Raw genomic sequence first — 24,020 nt, 5'->3', positions numbered from 1 at the left:
TCCTCCTGAAAAGTTTCAGATGAATCCCTCTGAGCGATACTGTTTAAACGTGCTGAGTTGGACAAAGTATCCCATCAAGTTCAACACAAACCCAGAGTTGAAGAAGTCAGAAGTCAGAACACCAAGGGGACCAAAACTGATCACAATATTCCAGGTGCAGCCTCATCAACGTCCTGTATAACTACAACATAACTTGCCAACATCTATACTCAATTCCCTAACTGATGAAGGCCAATGTGCTGAAACGTTTCTTCACTGCCTTGTGTACTGATGTAATCAGAGATATAGGACCTACTTTAAACTGATCCACGATCCAGCTGCTGGGAGCACAGAAGTAGAGTAGTGCTGCGTGAGTGTGCTGGGTCGATAACCCAGAGGACGATGGGTAAAAATCATGTGATTCTGTTGCTCAATATCTCTGTAAGCTGCTTTCATATACAAAGGTTCTCTGTTCTGTATCTTGCCTTTGCATCTGTTTCCCAAAGCTTCTTCAGTGGAGGCGTGGCCGCTGGAGCCCAGGAGTTCAACAACCCCCGGCGCTGGAGGAAGGTCCAAGCTCCAAGGAGCGAGAGGGGGCGGGAGGGGTGGGGAGGCGGGGGTAAGGCTGGAAGCTGGATTTGCTCAATGCTTGTATTTTTAACTCATTTAAATGGTACCTACTGTATGGGGCTATGGTGTTCATTAAAACCGAAGGATCATATCAGAGTGTTTATATTTAGCAGTGGTAGTTGGTAAAATGCACACTCTGGGGGAGCACTTTCTATGATGCTGCATTTCTCGCCTTCTGCCCTTCCCCCATTTCTTATCTCCCATCTTGATTTTATATTTTTTTGGTCAAATTTAATTTCAGATTAATCAGACTTGCGATTCACTGTGTGCTATTAATTTGTTTGTTCGAATATTTCAAGTCAAAATTAATGCTGTAATTTAATTTCTGATGTCAGAGTTTGACATTGAATGTGCAGGTGTAAATACCAGTAAGTTGTGAAAATAAATCAAGAACTTGTGGTTTTTAACAAAAAGAGCAGTTCACTGATATTCATGGCATCGTCTCATTTGGGAGTGATGATTCAAATCTGACCAACAAACCGTTTCATGCAGTCATCCAATTGAATAAAAATTTTCTTTAATTTAATAAAAGAAAATAATTCTGGCAGGCTAAGACTTATGCAATCTATTTATAAGATCATGTCCATTGCTCGCAATATGGTCTCAACCACATTGGGGAAACTGGATGCCAACTAACCGAATATTTCAGGGAACAACTCTTGGACTCTAATTCTAACCGACACACCGCCCTGTGGCTGAACACTTTATCCCACCCTCCTCTTGCTTATCTCTCCACGTTTCAGACTCACTGCCTTATTCCTGATGAAGGGCTTTTGCCCGAAACGTCGATTTCGCTGCTCGTTGGATGCTGTCTGAACTGCTGTGCTCTTCCAGCACCACTATTCCAGTATTTGGTTTTCAGCATCTGCAGTCATTGTTTTTACCACTTTAACTCCCCCTTCCATTCCACCAAGGACATGCAAGTCCTGGGCCTCCTCCACTGCCAACCTCTTCCGACCCGACACTTGTAGGAAAAACACCTCAACTTCTGCTTTAGGACCCTCCAACTACATGGTATCAATGCAGATTTCATCAGTTTCCTTATTTCCTCTCCCCCACCTTGTCCCAGATCCAACCTTCCAATTCGACACCAACCTCTTGACCTGTCATACCTGTCCACCTTGCTTCTCACCTATTTGCTCCACCCTCATCTCTGACCTATCACCATCAATCCCTACCTCCATCTACCTATTGCACTCCCAACTGCCTTCCCTCCAGCCCCACTTCCTTCCCATTTATCTCTCAGTCCCCTTGGGCCACCCTTTATTCCTGATGAAGAGCTTATGCTCTAAACCAAGACTGTGATGAAGCAACATCCTCAACAAATAGGAAATAGCTCCCAAGTCAGATTTCATCCCCTCTTCTGTTTCCCAGTTCTTTCAGAAATAAGGAATGTCTTTTTCTTCCACTAGAAAGTGGTCTTCCACTTTGCGCTGTCTGATGTGTTATCCCTCACCACTCCTTCAGCCACCTTTTAAGAATCCTTTCAACCTGGTTTTCTAACAATTGTGGAGGTGACCAAAAGCAAACATTTCACTTCTCCTCAATGTCCCATTTCTCCTCCTAAGAGCCATTTTGTCATGTTGTCTCTGTTACAAACAGCCAAGTGCACTTGGTTTCTGAATTGAAATTTTGCCATTGAAGTGAACAGGATTAATATTTATCGATGGCTAGCTGTGTTTGCACAAACTGTAATTATCCACCAATACGATGTCTTTTGTTCCACCAAAACTGGAAACAATGATCTGTGTTTCGATTGCAGTCAGATGTAGAAAATCATCCCAGCGATCTTCACGTTATTATAGTTTTCTGAGGCCATAACATCATTACGTGGCAGTTTGATGTGACTAAAACCTGGATGGAAATCTCTGGATTCTGTTGTAAAAGTATCGGTATAATGTGATTCACACTGCGCGGTCACCAACTGAACGAAGCGGCTGTGTGTTGAAATCCCGTGATGAACAGTTTGTGTTCGACTTGTCATATTGTGGGGAGCTCAGCATTTCCCCAAACAATGGGCACACCACCTCCCTGACAGAGTGTTCACAAATCAAACTGACAGCAAAGATTCATGCATGATCGAAAGTGTCCACAACTTTTGACACAACAGATATACGGAGTGAACGTACTCTTTTCTTCATTGGAAATGTTCGACGTTGATTGTAGTGAGCTTGACGTGATTTGAACACACAACCTTCTGAAGTGGAGTCAGACGCGCTACCGTTGCGCCACAAGCTCACGGATGGCCCGTGTGCTCTATTCATGCTTAAGGGAAGTGATCGCACTACAATGATTTTACGTTCATGTCTGTTCTGTTTCTCCCCCTTCTCCTTCTGTCTCTCGAAACAATTTCCAACTCTCTCTCAATAAAAATCTGAAAGAACTGCGGGTGCTGTATATCAGGAACAAAAAACAGGAGTTGCCGGTGACCCTTCCACAGAACAGATGGTGATTTGGAAAATGTCGGTTTATATGCAGGAGATATTGTGGGAGGAAGGCGGAGATCAGGACAGAGCCCAAAGCGAGGGAAGAACTGTTGGACAGAAAAAAGAGTTGATAACGATCTGCGTGAGAGGGTGAATAACTGTTAATGGAGACTGTTCGTGGCGAAGTAGTGTGGAATGACAGACTATGTGATAACAAGGCTTGGTGTGTGTGGAAGGGACGAGGATACTATGGAGTTCAGGTCCTAGAATTGTTGAATTGGATATTGGGACCAGAGGGATGTGTGGTCCCCAAGTGCAATATTCGGTGCTCTTCGTTCTGCTGGTGCTGAGCTTCGCTGGAACACAACAGCAAACCTGAGACAGAGATGTTGGCCAGGGAACAGGGTGGGGTGTGGAATTGGCAGGCAACTGGAAGCTCAGGGTCTTTTTTGCAGGCAGAACGTAGATGTTCTGTGCAGCAGTCACCCAGAGAATGGGCAGCCCAAAAAACACACTGCAAATTGCTCCCCTGACCGGGAATCGAACCCGGGCCGCAGCGGTGAAAGCACCGAATCCTAACCACGAGACCACCAGGGAGATGGCAGCGAAGTTTGACAGCTCTACTGAAAATTGCTTCCCTGCCCGGAAATCGAACCCGGGTCACGGGAGTTCGAAGGCTTCCACCAAAGTTGTTTCTTGTATCCATTGCTCCCGATGCGGTCTCCTCTACATTGGGGAGACTGGAGCCCCGTCGCAGAATCAAGTCACAGCGTTTGAGGGAACATCTCCAGGACACCCGCAACAATCAACCCCATCGCCCTGTGGCCCAACATTTCAACCTCCCCTCCCACTCTGCCAGGGACATGCAGGACCTGGGCCTCCTCCATCGCCGCTCCCTCCCCACCCGATGTCTGGAGGAAGAACGCCCCAACTTCTGCCTCGGATACATTCAACCCCAGGACATCAATGTGGTCTGCACCAGTTTCCTCATTTCCCCTCCCCCCACCTTACCTGAGTTCCAACCTTCCATCTGAGCGCTGTCCTCAGGACCTGTCAATCTCCCTTCCCACCTATCCGCTCCACCCTCCTCTCTGACCTGTCACCTTCGTCCCCAACCCCATTCACCTATTGTACTCTTTGCTACCTTTGGCCCAGCACCCCCCAATTTATCTCGCCACCCCTGGAAGCGTCCTGCTTCCATTCCTGATGAAGGGCTTTTGCCCGAAACGTCGATTTTCCTGCACCTCGGAAGTTGTCTGACCTGCTGTGCTTTTCCAGCACCACTCTGATCTAAACTCTGGTTTCCAGCATCTACAGTCCGCACTTTTGCCTACCCAATAAACCCAGTGTGCCGATTTCACATCAACAAATAGACACAAGTAGACACAACGTCTACAGAAACCCGAGCCACATTACTTTACATGAAAGACATCTGGGAAATGATGTCCAGACAAATCAAACCTCTCAGCATCATGGTAGCCCACAAACCTACCAACACACTTAAACAGCGGCTAATGAACCTGAAATACCCGATACAAACAACCAGCAAACGAATGTTATTTACAAAATACCATACAAAGAAATATATACATGAACTCTGCCACACAGGTCTCTCTGGCAAGAAATGCTGGGATGAGATAAGGAAGATTTTTTTCAGCCAAAACGAGTCGGCACTGACTGGACATCCATTTAAAATCAAGGCTGTCAGCCCAGGATGGAAGATCCGAAGGGATGAACAGTTTTCTTATTTCCTGAAGATTTACAAAGCTGAGACTGGGTTTTGGTGTTTGTTTCCTTTCCACTCCCAGGAGCCGCAGTGGTTGGGGCGGTGTGTTGGGGAAAGTGAAATGTGCCCGTGAGCAGCGTGTGGGACTATTTCAGCTTCCCCTCCTCCGACAGCGCTATGACTTGACTCTGATGTTCTCAGGGACATTTCCTGACGCGAGACAGTGAAAAGAGTCTCGTTCCTGCAGATCGGGAATTCAAACCGTATGCCGGCTTCAGGACAATGAGAAAGATTAATTGGGGTGTGTGAAGAAGCTGTGAGCTGCATTTCAAACAGGTAGGTGGAGTCAGATGCGTCATCCATTGCGCCCCTGGCAATGTGCGGACCTGACGCCGCCATGCTGCAGAGTTCTGACGTTAACACGGACATGCGCAGCAATGGGAACATTCACAAGAGGAACAGCCAAAGATAATCACCGTCACTGCTTCCCTTCCATAGTCCCAACTTTGTGAAGCAGTATCTTTCACCGGGAAATAAAACACCTTTATCCTCAGGTGCCTGCTTAACTTCGATCACGACTTCACGCCCCTCACTGTTCTAGTCTCATTTCCAAACTCTTGGCTCATCGCCTCAATAGCAGCTCTGTGGGTATCTGCTTGTTCCACCCTGTCAGGCAGTGGGTTGCAGATTCCCGACCAGTGCCAATGTGATTGAAATATTTCAACCCGTCCACTGGTTGCATTAAAAAAAACCGTGGAGCAATCTCCCTTTTCTTTTGATGTCGTTTCTCAACTGTAGTCGGCAGGGTTCACACCTGCGTGTGGGAACCGCAATGGATTTCATGTCCATCGCATTCACCACTCGGCCCACCAATACAGAACCACACTGACAGCTTCATTTCCCAGGTCTATCTGCCTGTGGAGCTGCGAAAGAGTAAATCATTGCTGAGTTTGTTTGAATCCAATCACTTCACAGGTTTCGAAAGGGTTAAATATCTGCAAATGGCGAGTCTGAGTGTTTCATCCCGAAAGATGAAATGGACGTTCAGTCAAAAACAGATATTGCAGGAGCAACTCAGCAGGTCAGGCAGCATCTGTGGAAAGAGAATCAGAGACAACATTTCAGAACTCGTTTTTTACCTCATCCAAGTACAGCCAAACCTGCTGAGTTTTTCCAGCAGTTTCTCTTTCTGTCTCGGATTCTCAGCATCCGCAGTCCTTTACGTTAGAAATTCAATAAATTCAGAAACCCCTTTGTGCTGCCTCAGTGGAAAAGATTTCCGTTTGGGAAACATTTTCCTGAAACCATGAAAAACGTGCACATTCGCAGCCAAGAAAGCGGTAGGAGCGAGAACACGAAGCACTCCGTCCCTGGGTGGTCTCGAACCACCAACCTTTCGGTTAACAGCCGAACGCGCTGACCAATTGCGCCACAGAGACAGGTCCCAGCATGGCCCGCAAAGTGTCTTTGAGGAACCTACTATTCAATTCATAATTCAACCCGCCCCGCCCAAAATTACCATTGTCTTCTATCAGTTTTAATTTTCCATAATAAAGCCTTGGACATTCATTATGGAGACATGGCGACAGCCTGATCCCACGATCTGCAGGCACATCCATGACACTAGGAACGAGCTCTCCTACACCGGAGCCATCGCCCTCCAAGCCTTTCAGTTTTTGCCTCTTCCCGAATTTTCTCATTGGCCCCGAGCCGAGAATGGGTTTGAATTCCTGATGTGCAGAGAATTCTTTCAATGTCTCGGGTCAGTTCATCTCCGGAGAATATCAGAGTCAATCAGCCTCTTAAACAAGGGGACGGTGTCTGGACTGTCTCTGCTCAGTCGGACAGTTCATCCTTCATTCTCCTCGAATTCCACTTCCCAAAGAGTTTCTAAAGATTCACAAAGCTGGAGACTGGGATTTGTGTTTTACTTCCTGAACATTTTTCCACCTGCTAACTGACAATATTTTGCCAAAACCTCTTCCCCATTGTAACACATGCATCATGTTCAGGGATGAGCAATTTCCATTTTGTGGAGACATTCCCAAGTTTGGGAATGCTCTCTTTGGAGCAAAGATGGTTAACTGGAGATTTCCAGGGGCTGTTGGCAATGATGGGAGAAGACGTGGTGTTTTCGCTGCTCGTTGGATGCTGCCTGAACTGCTGTGGTCTTCCAGCACCACTAATCCAGTATTTGGTTTTAAGCATCTGCAGTCATTGTTTTTACTTTGTTGATTTTACCCCAACTGCGAATCCTCTTGCAAGGATGCCTGCCTTGAAGACGTTTTCCTCCTCTCTCTACAAGAATCTCAGGGAGTCCCTCTCCCACTGCAACTCCCAGGTCATTTCCTCTGCTCTGAAGCTCTTCAACCAACTCGGTACCAGAGCCACATTTGCCTAGTTTTAAACTTCCAGCTCAGTTACTGTCTCCTTGACTTGTCCGACCTGCCTATCTTCTTTTCCACCTATCCACTCCACCCTCTCCTCCTTGACCTGTCACCTTCATCTCCTCCCCAACTCACCCATTGTACTCTATGCTACTCTCTCCCCACCCCCACCCTCCTCTAGCTTATCTCTCCATGCTTCAGGCTCACTGCCTTTATTCCTGATGAAGGGCTTTTGCCCGAAACGTCGATTTCGCTGCTCGTTGGATGCTGCCTGAACCGCTGTGCTCTTCCAGCACCACTAATCCAGTATTTGGTTTTCAGCATCTGCAGTCATCGTTTTTACCTGAATGATCAGAAGAACCTATTGCCACTGACTAGGGTCAGTTTCCAGAGGACAGGGATTGCAGTTCTTTAATGGAAAGCAGCATTTGTGTAGAACAAACACAGCGAATACTGCAGAAAGCCAACGGGAGGAGTAGCATCAGTGGAAAGGTAAACAGAGCCGACGTTTTGAGTGTGCTACGCTTTTTGTTCAGAACTCAGTGTTTTGCCTCTTCCCGAAGTTGGTCCAGGTCTGTGTCTCAATTGGCAAACCCATGGCAAGTGCAGTGCTGCAATGTGAAGTTATAGCCTTTGCTGTTTAAAAAAAAGCAGTGCATTGTTGAAATGGTGACATATTGGAATGTGGAGAAAGTGAGGACTGGAGGTGAAAGTCGAAAAATGTGGCACTGGAAAAGCACAACAGGTCAGGCAGCATCTGAGGAGCAGGACAGGGAACGTTTCGGGCACAAGCCCTTCATCAGGAATGATGTATGGATGTACTAAGGGGTCTCAGAGTCCCTCCACACCAGTCAATGCCAGTTGTCGGGCAGATGCAGCAGGCAATGAGCGAGGCAAGTGATATATTACGAAGAGGAATTGAGTTCAGAAGTGGGGTCATTGAACATATTCAAGGCTAAGTTCATCTGAGTTTTGAACAACAAAGAAGTGGATGCTTATCGGGGGAGGTAAGAAAATGGTTTTAAGAACAGTACAGGTCATTCACAGAGTCTGACAGCACTGAACAGATCCTTCATCCAACTAGCCCGTGCTGAGTATATTCTCAAACTAAACTCGGCACACCTACCAGTGTTTGGCCCATAAACCTTCGAAAGTTTCGTATTCATGTACTTATCCAAATATCTTTTCAACGTTGTAACTGTACATGTATAAAATCATGAGGGGCATGGATAGGATTAATAGACAAAGTCTTTTCCTGGGGTGGGTGAGTCCAGACCGAGAGGGCATGGGTTTCGTGTTAGAGGGGAAAGATACAAAGAGACCTAAGGGGCAACTGTTTCACGCAGACGATGGTACGTTTATTGAATGATCTGCCAGAGGAAGTGGTGAAGGCTAGTACGATTGCAACATTTAAAAAGCATTTGGGTAGGTGTATGATTAGGAAGGGTTTGGAGGGATATGGGGCCGTGTGCTGTCAGGTGGGACTAGATTGGGTTGGGATAGTTGGTCGGCATGGACAAGTTGGACCAAACAGTCTGTTTCTGTGCTGTACATCTCTATCTCAATGTTCAACATACTCAGTGACCTGGCCTCCACAGTTTTCTGTGACAATGAATTCCATAGATTCACCACTTTCTGGCTAAAGAAATTGCTCCTAATCTCCATTCTCCCTTTATGCTTAGGCTATGCCCATTGGTATTAGTCTCTCCTCCCAATGAAAACATCTTCCCAATATCCACTCTGTCCAGGCCGTTCAATGTTCTGTACGGTTCAGTTAGATCCCCCTTGAATGTGGGCCTGTTAATCAGCATGAACCAAACCCTTCAGAATGAGGACATCCGAGATTAGATTCAACAAAGTGAGAACGGAGGGCGAGAGTTTGGGATGGAGATTTTCAGCTTTTAGGGAATAAGGTAGGAAAGAAAGTTTAATATAAATTATAATTGATCAGATGAGCCGATGGGCCAAGGATTGTGGATGGAGTTTAATTTAGACAAATATGAGCTGTTGCATTTTGATGAGGCAACTCAGGGCAGGACCAATGTGGTTAATGGTAAATTAATGGAATTCTGTGCTCAAGGAAGCAGTAGAGGCAGCTTCATTAAGACACTGTTGGATGGGTTTTTTGCGAGGTAAGGGAACTCAGGGAAGTTGGGATAATGCAATTAGGAGGAGCTGAGACGATTGATCGATCCGCCATGATTTTAATGAATGGCGGAGCAGGGTCGATGGGCCAAATGGCCTACTCCTTCTATTACTTTGAAACGATAACCCTGCGTTTCCCATGGCCAACCCACCTAACCTGCACATCCCTAAACACTGGGCAATTTAGCATAGCCAATCCAAATCAAGGCCAGTGAGCAATGTAGTGATGTGGAAACCAAACACCAGAGAATGAGAGAAAGGGACGAGGAGAATAAATGTACTAGCAATCAAAACTGGATTCTCACCATCACAAAAAATAAGACTAAAAGCTCAGTATATGAATGTGTGCTGCATTGTAACAAAAGCGAATTAATTGACTGCACACATTGTAGAGAATAATTATGATCTGAGACTCCTTCCAGAGACATGGCTTCAGAATGACAAGGATCCGGAATATCGAGGGGATACGTGGCATTCAAGTCGAGTTAGGAGCTCAGTAACGGTAGAGGGTGGGCACTGCTAATCAAAGCACTGATAGCATGGTAGTCTGGTGTCAGCTCGGATTTCAGGTCCTGATTTCTCTGTCCTCTAATCTCCCTGTTCCCACAGAGTTAAATGTTGTCTGTTCTCAGCTCTGCTCGATTTCTGTTGAAGCTTTGACCCCCTTTTACACCTTCTGGAGCAATAAAATATTCGGAGCCTCCTGGGAATGACACCTTATCTATACCCCTTCTGATTTTAAAAATCTCTATAAGGTTAACTGTCAACTTCCTCGGCTCCATTGGAAAAATGTCCCAGATTCTTCTTAACTCAAACCTGCCATTCCCTGCAACACGCTGGTAAAGTCGGGAATAGGGAATTGTATCAAATCACATAAATGTACTGTCTGAAACAATCTAGCTGTGTTCTGGCCTGAGATATTGTGAGTCCCTGGTGTAAGTAATTACGAATGCAATAATTTTGGTCACAGAATTGAACAATCATTTTGCAACAAAGGGATCTACTTTGATAAGGAGGTTTGGTCATTTCTAGGGTAAGTGAACAGTTTGTAGATCAGGGAGATGAAGTTCCAGACACTTGGGAAGGGCAAGAAATGAATTTGATAAATAAGACAAAGAACTGTGGATGCTGGAAATCTGAAACAAAAACTGAAAACACTGGAAAAACTCAGCAAGACTGGAAGCATCTGTGAAGAGAAAGCAGAGTTAAAGTTTCGAGTCCAACAACTCCTCTTCAGGATTCTGAAATAGTTTGTGAGAACCCCTTAAGTTATCTGCCGAGCTTTAAGACCACAATACACAGGAGCAGGATGAGGCCATTTGGCCCATCGAGTCTGCTCTACCAGTCGATATGGCTGATATGTTTCTCTATCCCATTCTGCTGCCCTCTCCTCATAACCCTTGACCCCTTATTATTCAAGAACCTATCTCTGTCTTAAATGCCCTCAATGACTTGGCATCCTCAACCCTTCTCCTAGTGGAAACATCATCTCCACGTCCACACTGTCCAGTCATAGAGTAGCACAGCGCTGCCTGACCCACTGTGATCTCCAGCATTTGTTGTTTTCAGGAAGGATTCCAGCATCTCCAACAACGCGCTTCTAAATTTTGTGCCCAGTTGGTTAGCTCTCCCTGGATGCCGTGAGATTTAACCTTACTCAAGAATCCACTGTGCCGTACCATTAACAAAGTTCCCAGCCCCCACCTCTTTCTGCATACATGGGCAGCACGATGGATCAGTGGTTCGCACTGCTGCCTTACAGCGCCAGGGATCCACTTTCGATTCCACTTTCGATTTCGACTCTCTGTGTGGAGTTTGCACATTCTCCCTGCCGTGTCTGCTGGGTTTCACCCGGGTGCTCTGGTTTCCGCCCAAAATCTAAAGGTGTTCAGTTTCGGGAGAAGTGGCCATACTAGATGGGCCCATAGTGTGCAGTAAGTGTCGTGGCATGGGATAGGGGAATGTGTCCACAGGAGTTACGCTTTGGATGGTCGGTGTGGACTTGTTGGGTTGAATGGCGTGTTTCCACATTGCAGGAATTCTACGTGGCATTCCCCCAAATCCAGAGTCTCAGCAGCCTTGGCTTTTCCCATGGAGAGTGTGGGGGAGGGAAACAATGTTTTACACGGGAGTAAGGTTCTGTGAGTGTGAAGCTAAAAGGAAACGCAGTGCATTGCTTGAGCTGTTTTCCCCGGTATACCAGAGGCTGAGGGGTGATCTTACAGACGTTTATTGAATCATGAGAGGCATGGATAGGGTAAATAGACAAGGTCATTTCCCTGGGATGGGAGAAGTCCAGAACAGGAGGATAATATGTTTGAGGTGAGGGAGGCAAGTGTAAGGAATGATCTGCCGGAGGAAGTGGTGGATGTAGGTCCAATTATAACATTTGAAAGGCATCTGGACGGGTATATGAATAGGAAGAGTTCAGAGGGATATAGGCCAAGTGCTGGTAAATGTGACGAGATTAATTTAGGCTATGTGGTGGGCACGAATGATTTGGCCTGAAGGACCTGTTTCTGTGCTGTGTATCTCTATGACTCTGGCTTGCCCGTCATGTTTGCCCTGCCTATGTGTTCAGTTTCTGTCTGGTGTCGGTGTCAATGCCTTGATATCTCATTTCCTCCATCCCCCCACTTCCACCTCCCCAGATGTTAACCATTTAGTGTCTGGTTGTTTCTCAAGAAGCTGCAATGAAGGTTCATCCTGAATTAACACTTTTTTTTGCTTCCCAAAATCAGACTTACTCACTCCTAGATGTCGTGAAAGATACTAACTTTCAGGTGGAGGTATCCAAAATTCAGAGGTGTCTGTCTTGATGTTTTCACTTTTCGGTCTCTGTAAGATCCTGAATCAGTACCGTCGGGAGGATTAGTTTGAGCGGAGTGAGAATAGAGGGATGAAAGGGAGTGCGATGGGGCTTTCAATTTTGTGGAAAAAGAAAAGAATGTTCTGCAGAAAGTAGAATTGCTTGTTTGGAATTTCTAACCTGGACTAACAGTGATGACTTTTGTAATCTCTTTTTACAGATTATTTGAAGATCTGAAGACGGACATTTCAATATCAATAGATGAAGAGCTTTGCCTGAAACATTGACTCTGCTGCTCCTCAGATGCTGCCTGATCTGCTGTGCTTTGACTCTGACTCTCCAGCATTTGCAGTCCTCAATTTCACGTCAATGTCTGGCAGTCACTGAATCCATCGGGACTATAACAATTTTCGACTCTGATTCTGTGAGAAGGAAACAAGCTTTTTGGTTCCTCTTTCAGTATGTTTTCAGCATCAGTGAGACTGGATGAGAGACCCGACTATTGCAGCACTCTGACTGTGGAGCCAGTAAAAGTTATACATTTGGGAAAAGTAATTCACGGCGGGAAGGTGCTGTACATGCGTTTGTGTGCAGCTGAAGCTTCGGTCATGGAGAAACCCAAGGAATCCCGTCCCGTGGAGAAACCATGAAAATGTGGCGACTGTGGGAAAGGCATCCGTTTCCCATCTGACCTGGAGACTCATGGGCGCCGTCACACCGGGGTGAGACTGTCCTCCTGCTCTGAGTGCGGGAAGACCTTCAGCAATTCCCATGCACTGCAGAGGCACCAGGGGGTCCACACAGACGAGAGGTCATTCTCCTACCCCGAATGCGGGAAGGCCTTCAGCTATTCCTCCGTCCGACTGACCCACCGCCGGGTCCACATATTAGAGAAGCCCTTCAGCTGCTCCAAGTGCGGGAAGGCCTTCAAGGATACCTCTGCCCTGCTGAGGCACCAGCGGGTCCAGACCGGGGAGAGCCCGTTCTCCTGCCACAAGTGTGGGAAGGGCTTTACCCAGGCATCCCACCTTCGGGTCCATACGGGGGAGAGGCCTTTCCCCTGTCCAGAGTGCGGGAAGGCCTTCAGTAATTCCTCGCACCTGCTGAGGCACAGGTGAGGCCATACCGGGGAAAGGCCGTTCACCTGCCCCGAGTGGAAGCGGAGGTTCTCATCATTCTGCACCTTGCAGAAGCACCAGCGGGCACACCAGTGCTCCCAACAATCTGATTCTGCTGGTGAAGCTGCTGTGGGTCACTGAGAGGACTGAACCCCTGCACATTCTGACAGTGCTTATAGTGGGAGAGTCGGTCGGTTTTTATTGTTTTATGCCGTCGTGCTCCCCCACCCCTGCAACTTTGCTTCCATTGGGCACTGCTGCTCGTTGAGACCAGGAGCTGTTCTCTCCAGATTCTACTGTCCTGTTAAAGAATTGTTGTCTCTTTCTGGGAATGAGTCCCAGCCTGTAAGAAACAGCTGAATACTGGGGTGTCTATTCACATTCAGCAGTGACTTTTAAATTAGATTTACAGTTACGTGTCTGTGAAACAGTGATAGTCCAAAGATTGCACAAAGGCTTGGCAATCCTATGTTGGAAACTGTTTGCTTGAATTGGTATGTTTAAAAATTTTTTTTTCTCTTAATTTGGCGCTTAAGTCTCTGTCTCTGAGATGGTGGGGGACTTGATCAAAGGGTTTAAATCATTGCTATTAATTAGATTATCTTCTTTAACTTTGCCCTAGAAAATTTGCCGTATTTATAATTGTTCGTTTTTGTTTAAATTATAATGTTGATGTGCAAGATCTGTTCTTCACCAAGTCTGGTTTGGGACAGTTGAGAAATTGAGGGATATTGCATGTTTAAATTTCACTGTGTTGTGAATCTGGTGTCAGTGACAGTCATTTGTATTGGGTTGCTTACCCTTAGTTGTCGTGTCTTCCAAACCAAGTATTCACTATGGTAGTGAGTTCTGCAGTCTCACCACACTCTGAGTTTTTTCGTGAAATCCTTAGTAGAGAATTGTAAGGGAAAATGTTGACGAGGGCAGAATATAGGGTCTTAACTACAAATGCCAGGAAGACATTCGACAAAGTAAAAACATGACAATGTATAGACAAATAAAGAACTTTGACAGCAATGAGGAGGTCACACGTCAGAGTTCAAGATAATGGTCGTGACAAAAAGAAACAGTACTCGGCAGATATTGGATATTGTAATTAAGCAAGTTTCTAGATGCTGTAGTTGGTTGAATACGATAATAAGAGATGAAATAACCAAAACCACTCATGTAATTTGATGTCGATAACCATAAAGCAAGTGCATAGTATTGATTATTATAGGCCAATTGCGTGCAAGTAGGCCATTCAGCCCATCGAGTCAACATTGACTGACCGTCCCACCCAGACCCAGTTCGTTACCCTATCCCTGTATCTCCCATGGTCAGTCTACCATCAACTGCATGTCCTTTGGACCGTGGGAGGAGGCCAGAGCACCACGGGAAGCCAACGCAGACACAAGTGGAGAATGTGCAAACTCCACACAGACAGTCTGCCCGAGGGTGGGATCAAATCCAGGTCACTGATGCCGTGAGGCAGCAGTGCTAACCACCGTGTCACCACCACATGCTGCTCTCTAAAGAGGTGAATTTCAAAGACTCGAGAACACTTGTGAGAAAAACAAAACTCTTCTATCTTAAATGAGAGACTAGTCTCTGGCTAGAATTGAGTTGACATTACATTTGCATTAAGTCCTCTCCAGATGTTATACAGCTCCATCGGATCATCTGTTTCTTCTAAACTCAAACTGACATCCCCTTGTCCCCGATTATAAGTTGAGTAAATGAGCGACCCTCGACCTCACTGGCATGACAAAGGATGCCCTCAATCCAAGTTGACCTTCACTGTCCAACCTCTTGACCTCCACGCCACAATGTGGTCAGCCGCAACTCAGCCCTGAACGAGAGCAGAGGAACTGAATAGACAGCAGTGAGGTGGACATTGCATTCCCAGAGAATATTGTTCAAGTGTGAAATTTGTTCAGCTCACATTCGGATCACTGCAGGGACTATGTCTTTGATCCAAATAACAGTCTAGTTTTGTTGTACATTGTGTGTGTTTTATCTGTGTTTCACTACATGATTTTCTGTTGCTGTCATTCCCATTAGGATGTGTGAATTCAGTACCAGATAATACTTCAGTTCTGAATTTTCCTTGACGGTTAGTGTAGGACGTACTAAGTGTCAGTCAGAATGGAAGAAGCTCTACTGTTTATTTAACCCTCTGCTGTCATTGTCCTGGGACTGTATGAATGGGGAAGTGTAGAGGAAGTTTTACTCTGTATCTAACCCAATGCAGTCTCTGTCTTGGCAGTGTTTGTTGGGGACAGTGTTGAGGTAGCTTCACTTGAAATTCAAGAGTAGAGGAAGCTTTATTCTGATTGTCATCCCATGCTGTCCTTGTCCTGGGAGGTTTAGATGGCATCTATAATTGAAGTGAATGCAGACTTGGCTGTGGGAGTGGAGGGTACTTGTACCTGAGCACACCCATCTTTGAGATTGCTGTGCTGATCAAGACAATCTCAGACACCTTCATGCACTTTTCCAACCAACCACAGGGTGGTTAAGGATGGGTATAAATGCTGGCATTGCCAGCGATGCCCACACCCCATGCATGAATAAATAGTTTAAAAGTTTACATTCACGTTCCAAACCCTCTAATGTATGATTACTTACATGGAAAATTCTTGTCTGTTTGTAATTTCATTTTAAAACATAGGAATGTGTCAACCATGTAGAAATATAACAAGAAAAACAAATGGAGAATTTAACAGGTAATGAGCAGGAACAGAATGCTGAGTCAGCCTGACCTCCATGGCTGAGAGAGTTCTCCCAGATGTTGAAGTTACACCAGTGCCTTTTATTCTTGCAGCTTCCCCAAAAGTTTGTCCCTGATGTAAGATCATTCAATGACCCGAAGTACGAACTGTTTTTATCTCCATAACTGGTGCCAGACTTGCTGAGTAATTCCAGCGCTTCTGCTCTACCCTTTTATGGGATTTGAGCTTCCCTAAGTCAGTGTAATGAAGAACTGCAGATGATGGAGATCTGAAACACAAAAATGCGTCAAATGCTGGAGAAACTCAATAGGACTGGCAGCACATGTGGAGAGAGAAGCAGAGTTAGCATTTCAAGTGCTGTGACCCTTCTTCACAACTGTTCTGGACTCAAGCCCGGATATTGTCTTTGTTTCTTTCTCTCTCTCTCCACCAGTGTTGCCAGACTGGCTGAGTTTCTCCAGCAATTTCTGTTATGACACTTTCACAAGGTTGATATTTGTTATCCATCCCTAAGTGCAAGGTGTCTTGCTTGTGCCAATTCAGAGGGCAGTTTAAGAGTCAACCACATTGCTGTCGGTCTGGAGTCACATGTAAGTCAGACCATGCAGGGATGGCAGTTTCCCTCTTGAAAGGACATTGGTGAACATGGGATTTTAGGACAATTGACGTCAGTGCCATCGATACCATACTGAGACTTACTTTGTGTTCCCCATTGATGATTTGAATTATTCTCATCTCACCTCTTGCTGTGGTGGGATTTGAACTCATGTTCCCTGGATTACTCATCCTGTGACGTTATGACTACACTGTTGTTTCCCATTCGTTGCTATTTTGTGTTTGTTGTTCACGTCTTTGTCTTCTGATGTTTGGGAAATTGAACCTGTTCAAAAGATTGCCCTAAACTTGTCCCTTTGACCAAGTATTTTGTCACCTGTCTCATCTGTGCTCCGGTCTTGTGATTTTTAAAGGAATTCTCATAATGTTCACGTGAAGCACTTTGAGATAGTTAACTGTACCACAGGTATTATTTGAATGCAGCTTGTGTCCCTATCTTAATATCTGAAAGTACAGGGTCATATTTTAAATGTAGAAGACAAAAATGAGGATGATTTCTTTTCTTTCTGAGGGTTGTGTGTCTTCTTCAAAAGGCAGTGGATTCAAAATCTTTAAGGCAGAGGTAGATAGGTTCTTGATAACCAAGTGGGTGAAAGATTGTCGGGGATGTGTTGGAATGTAGAGTTGAGGTTGAATTCAGATCAGCCATGATCTTATTGAATGCTGCAGCAGGCTCGAAGTGCCGAGTGGCCAACTCCCGCCCATTATATGTTTGTATCAAGCAGTCTGTGTCTCCCCTCTTATAGCTATGAACTGGGTAATTCCTTTCCAATATTGCCCCTTGTAGACAGTTAATTTCACACCGATGGCCCCCTATTGGGAGCAGGCACATTGTAGCAATTGCAGTATTTCTTGTGTTAATTTTGTTGCTTCTTATTCAGTGTTGCTGAGAATCTTCAAACATAAAACCAAAACACTTCTATTATTATCGCACGAAAAGAAGTGTTAGTTTGGATGTAACATTGTTGAATTAGCCATTCCCATCTTTTCCAGAATTCTGTGTTTAAAGCCCTGGAGTCTGGTTTCCACCCCTGAAACAGTTCTTATCAAGGTGATATTTGACATCCTTTGTCACGGTGACAGGGATGAACATTCCCTCGTCGACCTACGGACAGCCTTGATCAGAGTTAATGACAGTACTGACCCTCTTTAGCATCACTCTATCCTCTGGGAGGGTATGATATTAGCGTCTTCCGTTCTGATTTGTTTTACCGTAGCTGCTGGTGTTGGCATCTACACTAATGATATCCAACTGTACCTGAACACCACTTCTCTCCCGACTCCTCTGTCATTCATAATTTACCAATAATTTTACCTGAATGCCTGCCCAATTTCCAGCATTGGATAACCATAAACATTCCCTTAGTTAAATGTTGTGAAGTGTGAAGCCATTGTTTTAGTCCCCAAGTTCGACCTCAGCCCCCGTACCCACCCCCCCCCCCCCACTCCCCCACCCCCACCCCAGTAACTCTGTTGACAGTCTTTATGTCACTTTAAAACTAGGATGGATAGATTCGTGAAGAGTCAGGGGATGAACAGTTGCAGGAAAAGGGCAGGAAAGTGACTGTGGGGAATGCCAGATCACCCAGAATCCTACTGAATGGAGAAGCAGGCTCAACGGGCTGAATGGCATATTCCTGTTCCTTTTTCTTATGGTTCCCGAGCCCTTACCTCTGATCCAGGACACTGACTTCAGTATGTGCCATTACTGAGAGTGCTGATTTTCCCTTGTGTAACATCAACAACTTAACAGTTGCTAAAACCTCTTGTTCCTTTGTTACCTCTGAACACAATAGGCCAATGTGTTCAGGGGAGGCGATGGCCGACTTTATTGTCACCAGACTATTCACCCAGGTAATGTTCTAGGGACTTGTGTTCAAAACCTGCCACGGCAGATGGTGGAATCTGAATTCAATATAAATCCGGAATTAAGAGTCTAATGATGACCTCGTTGTGGTTTGTTGTAAAAACTTATCTGGTTTCTTGCCGTCCGAACCTGATCTGATCGACATGTGATTCAGATCCACTGTCAGCTGGTTGAATCTTCACTGCACTTTCAATCAAAACCTCCACTTTCACCTCCCTACTTTTATACTCCATTTAAAGGTCAATCTCCCTTTTGCCTTCCCTGTCAGTCATTGTGCTCCCAGAAGCAGGATTGTGGTTCAGTTTAAAGTAGGTCCTATATCTCTGATTACATCGATACACAATGCAATGAAGAAAGGTTTAGGTACACGAACCTTGATCAGTTCGGGAATTGAGTATAGATATAGTTATGTTGTAGTTATACAGGACGTTGATGAGGCTGTACCTGGAATATTATGATCAGTTTTGGTCCCGTTGGTGTTCTGACTTCTGACTTCTTCAACTCTGGGTTTGTGTTGAACTTGATGGGATACTTTGTCCAACTCAGCATGTTTAAACAGTATCGCTCAGAGGGATTCGTCTGAAACCTTTCAGGAGGTGAGCTCAACAAGATTGAAGTGTTCAAAGTTACTTGGACTCTATTTTAAACTTAGATCAGGACTCGTAGTCAGAGACACATACAGCATGGAAACAGACCCTTTGGTCCAACTTGTCCATGCTGACCTGATATCCTAAAGTAATCTAGTCCCATTTGACAACACCTGACCCAAATCCTGTGAAGTTGTCCCTTTAATATATTTCGCATCTCACCCTACACCCATGCCCTCAAGTTCTGGACTCCCCCATCCCAGGGAAAATAGCTTGTCTATTAACCTGTCCATGCCCCTCATGATTTTGTAACCTCTATTAGGTCACTCCTCTGCCTCTGATGGTCCAGTGAAAACAGTCCCAGCCTATTCAGCCTCTCCCTGTAGCTCAAACCCTCCAACCCCCAGCAACATTCCCGTAAATCGTTTCTCACAGAGAAATCAACGTTTCAATCATGAAGAAGGGTTAATACCCAAACCGCTGACTACTCCACATCTAGGTGCTGCCTGGCTTGCTGCATTCTCCCAACCTCCTGCTTGCCTACTTCGGGTTGCAATATGTAGTGGCTCAGTGTTTACCACTGCAGGCTCACCGTGCCAGGGACCCAGGTTTGATTCCAGCCTTGGGTGGCTGTCTGTGAGGAGTTTTCATATTCTCCCAGTGTCTGCGTGGGTTTTCTCTGGGTGGTCCTGTTTTCTTCCATAGTCCAAAGATGTTCAGGTCATGTGGATTGGTCATGCTTAATTGCCCATAGAGTTAGGTACATTCGTCAGAGGGAAATGGGTTTGGATGGGTTACTCTTCGGAGGGTCGATGTGGACTTGTTGGGACAAATGGCCTGTTTCCACACTGTAGCTAATCTCATCTGCGCTACTTTTGTCACTAACGGATTGCTGAGTAGACTCGATGGGCCGAATGGCCTAACTTCTGCTCCGATGGTCTTGCGGTCTTACGTTTCTCTGGATCATTTCATTTGGCAATGTGCAGTCCCTGGCTCAATGAGCAGCAGTTTCCAATGAAAACAAAGCTCATATGTTGGTTGAACTCTGACAGTGTGGAAACAGGTCCTTCAGCCCAACACATCTGCACTGATTCTCCGAAGAGTAACCCACTCAGATCCATTTTCGTACCCTCCATAAATTGCACACAGACCCCAAGGGTGGAAGTATTCCGAGTTCCTGGTGCCATGAGGCAGCAGTGCTAACCCTGAGCCACCATGGGGTTGTAGTTGTGGGGGGTGGGGCAGGCAATTGCAGTCCAGCAGAAGACTAAAACAGCCTACCTACTCTCCCAGTGCACCCACTGTCAGAACTGGCAGGAGGTTCAGTCCTGGGGGGTGACTAAAGGCAGCGTTACCGGTGGGATCTGATTGCTGGGAGCGCTGGTGCCCCCGCTGATGCTTCCGCAAGTTGCAGGAAAACATGAACCTCTTCCCACACTCGGGCCCGCTGAAGGGCCTCTCCCCCGTGTGGACACACTGGGGCTTCAGCAGGGCGGAGGAATTGCTGAACGATTTCCCGCAAACAGGGCAGCAGAAAGGCCTCCCCTCTCCACCCCCCATCCCTCCGTGTGGACCAGCTGGTGCTTCAGCAGTGTGGAGGAGCGGGTAAAGCCCTTCCCACACTCGGGCAGGAGAATGGCATCTCCCCGGTGTGGACGGACTGGTGCATCAGCAGGGCTGAGGAATTGATGAATTACTTCCTGCACTTAGGCAACTGAACGGCCTCTCCCCCATGTGGACCCACCAATGGGGCAGCAGGTCGGAGGAAAGTGCAAAGTCCTTCCTGCAGTCGGGGCAGAAGAACGGCTTCTCCTCAGTGTGGACCCACTGGTGTCTCTGCAGGTGGGAAGAACTGCTGAAGGCCATCTCGCACTTGGGGCTGGAGAACATCCTTCCCCGGTATGGACCAACTGGTGCGTCAGCAGGGCAGAGGAATCACTGAAGGCCTTCCCACACTCAGGGCAGCAGAAGGGCCTCTTCATCTCTGTGGACCCTTTGGTGCTTAAGAACCCTTTCAAATTTCACAATATCCGTCTGATCGGAGGGAGACTAGAATTGTGCACAATATTTCAAAAGTGGTCTAAAAAGTGTCCTGTACAACCACAACACAACCTTCCAACTCCAATACTCAGTCAGAGGATTGGGAAAGCTTTCAAAACCCACATAAAACAAACAGGAAGGAATGGAGATATAAACCGAATTTTTGAGAGTCACCTTGGAAGCATCAATGAGAAATCGGCAGAGAGGGTTTATTGGGGACCCGTTCTCCTTAAATACACTATATACGTATTTCTCTTGTGCTCTTCGTAGTTTCTCTGTGCTGCAGTGTGTAGTGGCTCGTTGAAATAATGTCCTGATGCAGCTTCGTTTGTGGGTGTTGGGATGATTGCTTCTGCAGTTAAGTACTTGGTTTGGGTCTGTTGTTTTTCTGTAGATGCCAGTTTGAAGTTCCCCATTGACTGTTCGCTCTACTGTGACATCAAGGAATGGCGCTTTGTTGTTGTTCTCCTCCCCGTCAAACGAGGAGCCCCCCTTAGACCATAGTCTCACGACTTGGAACAGCAATATACAGACTAGTCAAAGGCTTCTACTGAAGGCTAAAACACCTAGTCGAAGATTCACTCCACTCCATTTAGTCCATCCAAGAATTCCTGAACACCAAAGACACTGAGATAGAAAAGGATGGATTAATGTTGTCCTTTGACATAACAGCCCTGTACACATCCATTAACATCAACGTGGCCAAAGAAAACTGAAGACACTACTCGAAGAACCAAAGACAAAAACACAGCATCAACTTCATCAGCAAAGATAGCACTGTCAAGCTCGTGGAACTGTGCCTTACCATCCACTTCATATTCAATAACAAGCCCGACAAACAAATCAACAAAATACGCACGAAACCTCCAGCATCAGGATTCCTAGCAGAAGCAATAATGCAGAGACTCGAACAGACAGCCCTTCCAACGATCCAACCCAAACTTTGGGTCCGCTACAGCGATGACACTTTTGTCATCAAAAACTGAAACAAATTAGAGGAAACCTACAACACCATCAACAATATCCTTACTGGCATAAAATTCACAAAAGAGGAGACCAACAACAAAGTGCCATTTCTAGATGTCACAGGAGAGCGAACAGTCAATGGTAAATTCAAAACAGCGTCTATCGGAAAACAATGCACGCGAACCAAGAACTTAACCACAGAAGCAATCACCCCGACACATACAAACATATCTGAATCAGGACACTATTTCAACGAGCCACGACACACTGCAGCACCCAGGAACTACGAAGATCAATAAATAACTGTAGAGAGCAATTACGAAGAACGGGGAGCCTATAAACCCTCTGAAAATAGTTTCCCTGACCGGGAATCGAACCCGGGCCGCGGCGGTGAGAGCGCCGAATCCTAACCACTAGACCACCAGGGAATTGCAAACACAGCCTGATAGCTCTACTGAAAATTACTTCCCTGCCCGGAAATCGAATCCGGGCCGTGGTCGTTCGAAGGCTTTCACCTGTGTATCCAACAATGTCATTTCTTGTATCCATTGCACCTGATGCAGTCTCCTCTACATTGGGGAGACTGGCGACTCCTCGCAGAGTCAAGTCACAGCGCTTGAGGGAACATCTCCAGGACACCGGCACCAATCAACCCCATCGCCCTATGGCCCAACATTTCAAACCCCCTCCCACTCTGCCGAGGACATGCAGGTCCTGGGCCTCCTCCATCGCCGCTCCCTCCCGACTCGATGCCTGGAGGATGAACGTCTCATCTTCCGCTTGGGGTAAATTCAACCCCAGGCCATCAATGTGGACTTCATCAGTTTCCTCATTTCCCCTCCCCCACCTTATCTCAATTGTAGCCTTCCAGCTCAGCGCTGTCCTCATGATCTGTCCTACCTGCCAATCTCCCTCCCCACCTATCCGCTCCACCCTCCTCTCTGATCTGTCACCTCCATCCCCACCCACATTCATCTATTGTACTTTTTGCTACCTTCGGCCCAGCACACCCCAGCCCCAATTTATCTCTCCACCCTGGAGGGATCCTGCCTCTATTCCTGATGAAGGGCTTTTGCCCGGAACGTCGATTTTCCTGCTCCTCGGATGCTTTCTGACCTGCTGTGCTTTTCTAGCACCACTCTGATCTAAGCTCTGGTTTCCAGCATCTGCAGTCCTCATTTTTGCCGACCCAATAAACTCAGTGTGCCAATTTCACATCAACAAACTGACACAAGTAGACACAACGTCTGCAGAAACCCTAGCCACATTACTTTACAATGAAGACATCTGGGAAATTATGTCCGGAGAACTCAATCCTCTCAGCATCATGGTAGCCCACAAACCTACCAACACAACTTAAACAGCGGCTCATGAACCTGAAATACCCGATACAAACAACCAGAAAACGAATGTAATTTACAAAATACTATACAAGGAAATATATACATGAAATCTGCCGCACAGTTCTCTGTGGCAAGAAATGCTGGGATGAGATAAGGAAGATTTTTTCAGCCAAAACGAATCGACACTGACTGGACAGCCATTTAAAATCAACGCTGTCAGCCCACGATGGAAGATCCGAAAGGATGTACAGTTTTCTTATTTCCTGAAGATTTACAAAGCTGAGACTGGGTTTTGGTGTTTGTTCCCTTTCCACTCCCAAGAGCCGCAGTGGTTGGGGCGGTGAGTTGGGGAAAGTGAAATGTGCCCATGAGCAGCATGTGGGTCTCTTTCAGCTTCCCCTCCTCTGACAGCGCTGTGACGGGACTCTGATGTTCTAAGGGACATTTACTGACGCGAGACAGTGAAAATATTCTCATTCCTGCAGATTAGGAATTGTACCCATACGCCGGTTTCATGACAATGAGAAAGCTGAATTGGGATGTGTGAAGAAGCTGTGAGGTCCAGTTGAAACAAGTAGGTGGAGTCAGATACGTCATCCATTGCCCCCATGGTCCTGAAGAAATGTTTGCTTTTGTCTGCTTGAGAGACTTTGGACACTGGTGTGGCA

The 24,020-nt window shown here is 46.2% G+C and overlaps 3 non-coding genes across 3 annotated transcripts; all 3 read right to left on the bottom strand.

The window, feature by feature from the left end:
* Positions 1–2,775: 2,775 nt before the first annotated feature.
* trnaw-cca (transfer RNA tryptophan (anticodon CCA)) lies at positions 2,776–2,847 on the bottom strand. Its single transcript has one exon. It is a non-coding gene; the product is annotated as a tRNA-Trp (tRNA).
* A 3,279-nt stretch (positions 2,848–6,126) lies between these two features.
* trnan-guu (transfer RNA asparagine (anticodon GUU)) lies at positions 6,127–6,200 on the bottom strand. The gene has a single exon. It is a non-coding gene; the product is annotated as a tRNA-Asn (tRNA).
* Positions 6,201–22,365: 16,165 nt separating this feature from the next.
* Positions 22,366–22,437, bottom strand: trnae-cuc (transfer RNA glutamic acid (anticodon CUC)). The gene has a single exon. It is a non-coding gene; the product is annotated as a tRNA-Glu (tRNA).
* Between the last annotated feature and the right edge of the window lie 1,583 nt (positions 22,438–24,020).

The sequence above is a fragment of the Chiloscyllium punctatum genome, chromosome 36 (genome assembly GCF_047496795.1).
Source record: "Chiloscyllium punctatum isolate Juve2018m chromosome 36, sChiPun1.3, whole genome shotgun sequence".
Lineage (NCBI taxonomy): Eukaryota > Metazoa > Chordata > Chondrichthyes > Orectolobiformes > Hemiscylliidae > Chiloscyllium > Chiloscyllium punctatum.
This window is presented reverse-complemented; position numbering and strand designations above follow the sequence as displayed.